Source organism: Danio aesculapii, chromosome 24 (genome assembly GCF_903798145.1).
Source record: "Danio aesculapii chromosome 24, fDanAes4.1, whole genome shotgun sequence".
NCBI lineage: Eukaryota > Metazoa > Chordata > Actinopteri > Cypriniformes > Danionidae > Danio > Danio aesculapii.
In genome coordinates this window covers 28,112,922-28,119,605 of record NC_079458.1, presented here as the reverse complement: position 1 = coordinate 28,119,605, position 6,684 = coordinate 28,112,922, and the positions used below count along the sequence as shown (strand labels likewise).

The following is a 6,684-nucleotide window of genomic DNA, read 5'->3' as shown; positions in this document are numbered from 1 at the left end:
GCTTAACAAAATAATGAATTAACTATTTCCTAATGCTTAATAAATGATTTATAGTGTGTAGTTATTATAAAGTGTTACCAAAGTTTCAACCACTAACATGTTTAAAACAAAATTTTGTATTTAGGAGTTACATACTGCTGATCACAAAATGACACAATGTCTAGAGGTCTGTAATCTATTAAGTCCCCAGGCAGCAAAGTCATGTCAAAATCATTTGTTCGGATGACAAAGAAGGAAAAAGATGTTCATCAAAATACTTTACTCTTAAAACTCTCAGAAACATATGGACATTATCCTCAAAATTACTTATTCTGCTTTTATCAATTTGATTGGATATATCCAAGTTCTCTGTGTGTCCTGACTCTATAGAAGGGCATGAATTCATTTTAAAGTGATGTCTGTTCAGATGTTTTAAAAAGGAATTGTAATTAACCATTTTGACTAAAAAATAGTTAGGTTGTGACTATCAGAGAGTACATGCACTTCCCTTAAATGCCAAATTAACCCCTTTGTTTCAACACAATCATTTTAAAGACACTTTGGACAGGTGTACATGCTTATTTCAATTAGCTACGAGACTGCACCTTAGCAATCAATTCCATGAAGTTTGATCGTTTGCAAGATGACTGGGACAAAGACAGGTCATATATATATATATACACTCAAAAAAAGAAAAACAGAAGACAGTTGGCGTGGATACTGAAGAGTGCACAGCCAGAAGAATTTGAAAAGTCTGTCACAGCACAGGTCAGGCTTTCAACATCAAATGGAAGAGCAAAAGAGTCATTCTTTGCCACAATTACATACTGGGATAATGTCCTATAGAACTGATGGAAAACAACTGCGCCTGAGCTGACTTCACGGTCCCTTTCATGGATTCAGCGAGCAAAGATGTAACGTCAGTACCAGCCTTCAGGAATGAAACAATGAAAGCATTAGAAAATGTTGCTGCATTAGAAACAATTTTATTTATCACAAGCTAATACAATAAAAACTATACCGGAACTTGTACCAACAGGTAGGACACAGCAGAAGTCACACAGCATTTACTCCCAGCTACACTTCTCACAGATGCAGTGGGTGGAAGAAGATGAATAAGGATCTTCAACATAGTGTAACACAGCTCATCTTGAAGTGAAGATACAGGTCACATGCAAAAGAACAATTTAAACAATTTATTTGAAATTAATACTTTACCTTGAATAGAATATTAATATTCACATTAAGTTTTCTCTTTTAAACTATGTTTAGAAAAGTGTGCACATACAACAGACATTTTGGGTGAAACTCATACCATCATGCTGATTGTCAGCCTTCTCCAGTAAGTGTCTGATGTCATTTTTCCTCTCCAAGGATGCTATTTTCTTGAGTTTTGGAATTATCGTCCCGTCCCATTTCCGGATTCAATTTCCATCTTCAAAGAAAGGAAGAAAGAAATTAGAAAATAAGAAATATTAATATTACAATTATGAAATAAATGTTTGTGTAAAGTTCTGTCTTAGTTGAGCATGTATATTACCAAACCTGGCATGTCAAGAAATCCTCTTTATCAGAGTCAACCACTCACTTGGTACAGTTTCATCTGGACTTGGTAAACAAGGTTGCGGTGTACAATGACGATGTCTCAAACTGTACACCCGCTGGCTCTGTTGAAGCTTCCATCTGATGTTACGTAATCTCATTTCAATAAATCCACTGTGTGATGGCCCAGCAAAAAATGCTCCTGACATTAGTAAAGCAAAAACAGAACTAATTAAAGTCAAGTATACATGAGCAACTTATATACACATTCCTAATAAATTCAGTTTATAATGTAAAACCATTCTTACATGTCCCTCATTTTCACCAAAGGGCACCTGAATCCTTAACGAGGGGAACAATGACACAATCTCTTTTGGTAGTGCCAGTTTTTCTGTACCAAATTGGATAGCTAAAAAAGTTAAAAAAAAAAAAATTGTTGCATAAATTGCTCTTACACAAACATTGACAAACATAATAAAACTGACTAAACAGTGGTACTTTGGAATTGATTGGGATAAATTGATTGTTAAATGTATTTATTTAAAATATTTTTTAAAAATATTATTTTAATATATAACTTATTTAAATAAATGTAATTTAATTTGAAAATAAATATACCTTACATGAAATAATTAAACCACAACCTCACAATGCATGTTTCTCTACAAGGTCACTGACAGCAACTTTAACAAGAATCTTTCATGAGAAAATGGACAGAGTCTTTGTCTCTTCATGTTCTCTCAGGATTGTAGAGGCTTTTCTTCAAGCAGCGTCAGCAAACTAGCTGTGGTGCCAGTCTGAGTTGAATCTGTTAAAGGACACTAAGAAATGGCAAAAACATTTTATTTATTTAAATGTTTACTTTTATCTATAGTAATATAAAGGGAGAAAGATATTAATGTTTTACCTGTAATGAGTGCACACTTCTTTCTAATGAGTCGGGGGTGTTGCTTGCAATATAATTTATTTGAAATTTGTCAAGCTCCTGTACTCCTGCATTTACATCAGTGTCAATGAACTCTTGAAAATTTGTGTCAAATTTTAATATTCAATCAAGAGATAGTCGAGACAGTTCAGGTTTGACTGAGGATAGTTTTCTCCATATTTCCTTTCCGTCTATGAAGACAGTTGCAAGAACTCGGTGTAAAACTGTTAGAGTGACTGTAATTTGTTCCTCGACTTCCATCATCTAAGTAAAAGAGAAAGAAATCCATATATACACAGCACAATGAGAAAACACACACAAGTAACTGTGTATGACAATAAAAAGTACATTTTAAATAGTATGTGACTAGCTGGGTAGCACAAAATGGCGCGCAATGTTGATTTCATTAAAGATATTCATATTTAAGACATTGTTTATGAATTTGCTCACTCCGCGGCGCCATTTGGTGTCTGTACAAAGCGCCTAACTAACGTTATGACAAGGGATTCTTGTTTAAATTCCTGCCGCAAAGCGTCATCTTAGGCTTTTTATAAAATATCATTATGATAATAACGTAAATGTATAAATTGTGTCCGGTAACATTACCGTAACATTACCTCAAGTGTCAGAGACGCGGAGGCTTTAAAGTGACGCGGAACCGGTGATTTTAAAGTAACGGTAACTCTCATAACGTACCAAAATGCAATACATATTTAGCGTAAGTCTTTCGCCTTATATGTAACTTATTAACAATTCTGCCAAGTGCCAAAGCAGCTTTACAAAAGACGCGCCAGAAGCATTAGCTTGCACGGCTAAAGTTGATGTTGCATGACAGAGAGTTGCCAAGTCACCCGTGTTTTTGGAGTACGAAACATGGAGACATAATAAAAGTAACAAAAATAACTTCTTGGCCAACTAACACAAAACATTCTCACGCAGACTGGAAACAATATTTACTATCGTAGACGAATTGTAATTAATTTCACTCACCTGAGGCAGAGAGGTGCATTATCCGACAGAGGTCTAGGAGAGCGACGGTTGAAAAAGAATGTCACTGCGCATGCGCGTGTAGAAATTCCACAGCATAAATCCCGAAATACAGAATTTTCAACCACATTCTCACAATTGCTTATTTTATATTACCATCATGATAAATAAACTACATAAACACATAACACAGTGCCATTTGACTACGACCAAAAATGCACTGTATTGCAACATACTGTTTAAATGTGTTTATAACAGTCATTGTGTAAACAGTTAAGCACAATATTAACACACAATGTGTCTGTAGTAACACAAAATGTGTTACGATCTGTTTAACACATATTTTGTGTAAATTTTAACACATCATTTTTAAGAGTGTACAACTAGACCTCTGCAAACATGCCTAAGATTCACCCTGAGACTAAAGTGTTGATTGAGGCTAAAGACCTGATCCACTGCTTATGTAGCAGACACCTTAAAAGTGTCTCGGTGTCAAGTACAAAGGATACAATTTTTTTTAAGAGAATAGAGACAAGCCCAGGTCAGGCAGACCCCCCAAGACAACTGCTTGAGAGGTACGTTTGTTGGCTCGAAAATCCAAGGCCAGCCCATTTTTCACTGCCGCAGAGCTCCACGAGACCTGGTCACCTGAAGTCCCTTTGACAACCAGAACAGTTTGTCAGATTCTGAAATGGCCTCCATGGCCGAATCAGTGCCCAGAAGCCAGCACTAAACAAAAGACAATTGAAAAACTGTGTGGCATTTGCCTAGGCTCACAGCCTGCAAAATTGATGGACGCTGGAAAAGTGGCAAAAGGTAGATTTTTCAGATGAGTCTTTTTCACATGAGTCGAAATTACACCACAGTCGCCGCAAATATTGCAGGAGACATACTGGAGCCTGCATGGAAAATTCACCCAGAAAACAATGAAGTTTGGTGGTGGAAAAATCATGGTCTGGGGTTACATCCAGTATAGGGGTGTGCGAGAGATCTGCAAGGAGGAAGGCAACATCAATAGTCTAAAACACCAAAAAATCTCAGCTACTTCTTATATTTCCAACCATAAAAGAGGCCAAATTCAGGATTGTAGGAATGGGTTTTAAACCACAGTGGTTTTAACTGTAGTTCTGCCTAATGACTAAAAAGTTATCAGTGTTGATGGTAAAAAACTGTACATTCTAGTCAAACCATTCTTCTGCAATCTTATACCAAAAACAGAAATAAGGGCAGTATTAATAGCTATAAATGTGGGAGAGCGTTGATATTATGTGATTGTATTGTATTGCAATATGGAACAGTTAAGTGTTGATGTTAAATCATAAGTAATTCACAAATACTTGAAAATGAAATGATTTAATGACAATAATTCTCTATGGTTACAACTGAATGTTACAAAATAACTGTATAAAATGATAAAATATGGAATGATAAAACATATGATATAAATTGTCCCCAACTTAAATGTAAAATTAAATGTAGCACTCTCTTCACTTGACACAAGAAGAGGGCTCTGGGTTCCCAAGATAACTGTATAAACTTGCAATTAGTCCAATGACAAAAACTGAAATTTAGTAAAACAGATCCTTTATTTCTCCTTTTAGCCAGTTGTAATATATTGTTTTAACTGAACATATGTGGAAAGAAAACAAATAAAATGGAATAAAAATTAAATAAATAGCAAAATAACTCTCAATAGTTATAAATGTCTCTCATCTAAAATGACAAGAATACAAAAAATAATAAAACAAAATAAATTTCTTCAAAAATATATAGGTCTGTCTTATTTCAATATAGAACAGTCACTTTATAGTGATATAATTTGTTTCTGAAAATATCAGACTGAAAATAACTAACTATTTATGAATATAAACAAAATAGCTTGCAGAAAGTCCTAAAAACAATAATAAATAGTTATCCTTACAACAGAAACGACCAAGAACCATTTAAATGCACTTATAAAAGTGCAAAATGTTCACCAATAAGACCTTAATACTGAACAGTCACAGGCAAATGGTTAATTCCCTATATTCAATATCACACAGCATTCAATTAAAGGTATTATTGTTGTTCACTGGGCCAGACTCAATCTGTGTGTAGAAAAAAAAAGGAAGAAATTAAATAAACAAACAAACACCCCCTCGTTGCAGGCCTGTACGTTGCTTGGGAGCGTTGTGGCACAAATCAAATGCCCCTTCACTCTAACGAGCAAACACAATGTACTCACAAATCCAACCGATCCTTCTGCTTGATCCAGCTGACTCACGCGACGCCGACGACTCGAGCAGATGACACAACAGGTGCAAACTCGTCCAGCGCAATCAGCAGAAACAACGATTGTCTTGAGACCAATGTTTTTTTAGATGATAGGATCTAGCATTGGAATCCTCAGCATTCGTTAATCTCTCGTCATCTCCCCGCGATGTCCGATCTCTGCAGTACACATCAAACTGGTCTAGTTGACTCAATAACCGCACGTGGTTATTTTCTCGACAGTCTTGTGAAAAGAAAACTACATTTTCAATGAAAATTAGCCGAGAGAGCAACGTGAAACACTCTGCGCGTTTCTTTCAGCTCTTCCCATTCCTTTCGCTCTCACTCTGAAAACCCGCCTCTCTCTCCCCAGTCCTGTCACTCCGGCATGTCCTTCAGCCAATCAGATTTGAGTATGTCACAGGTTAACCATCAAGTTAGATGGATGCAAGAGAAGCACATGTTTGTTATGTACATTTCACCTAAACTATACAAATGTATACAACTTTATTTAAAACAGAAAAAAATACATAAAACCCTTAAAATAAAACGAAACAAATCCAGTATTTGACACTTGGAATAATGTTTAATTTACCTGGGTTACACCCTCCCCTCCCCAAAGGTCTGGATGTCCCCATCAGACTTCAACCTGTATCTCACACACATAATCTCGAAGAGAATAATAAATTAAGTCACCCAAGTAAATACAAAGTATTAAATCTCAACAGTCACTCACTGATAAGATATTTGAATTATCATACCCCTGTGTACTATTGTTATTGGTTGATCTGTTGGCCTTCCAGGTTCATCATAGCTAAGGCGGATGACAGGCTTGATTTTCCTCTGTGTTCTACGTTCACAAGTAGAGTCCTTGTCTTCATCCACGGCACTAGAGGAAGAGACGTCTCCCTCCTCTAGTCCTGGGTCCACCCCAGGGTCATGGACAGACAAAGGATTCTCTGCTATTCCTTCCTGTATCAACTCATCTTGTCTTTCATCCT

General features: G+C 36.0%; 2 long non-coding RNA genes across 2 annotated transcripts; both read right to left on the bottom strand.

The window, feature by feature from the left end:
• Positions 1–812: 812 nt before the first annotated feature.
• On the bottom strand, positions 813–1,401 carry LOC130218385 (uncharacterized). The gene is made up of 3 exons (XR_008835943.1): positions 1,295–1,401; positions 1,013–1,128; positions 813–910 (listed from the first exon to the last, which is right to left on the bottom strand). It is a non-coding gene; the product is annotated as an uncharacterized LOC130218385 (long non-coding RNA).
• Positions 1,402–1,608: 207 nt separating this feature from the next.
• Positions 1,609–2,663, bottom strand: LOC130218384 (uncharacterized). Its single transcript, XR_008835942.1, has 4 exons — positions 2,429–2,663; positions 2,171–2,342; positions 1,830–1,930; positions 1,609–1,723 (listed from the first exon to the last, which is right to left on the bottom strand). It is a non-coding gene; the product is annotated as an uncharacterized LOC130218384 (long non-coding RNA).
• Positions 2,664–6,684: the final 4,021 nt, after the last annotated feature.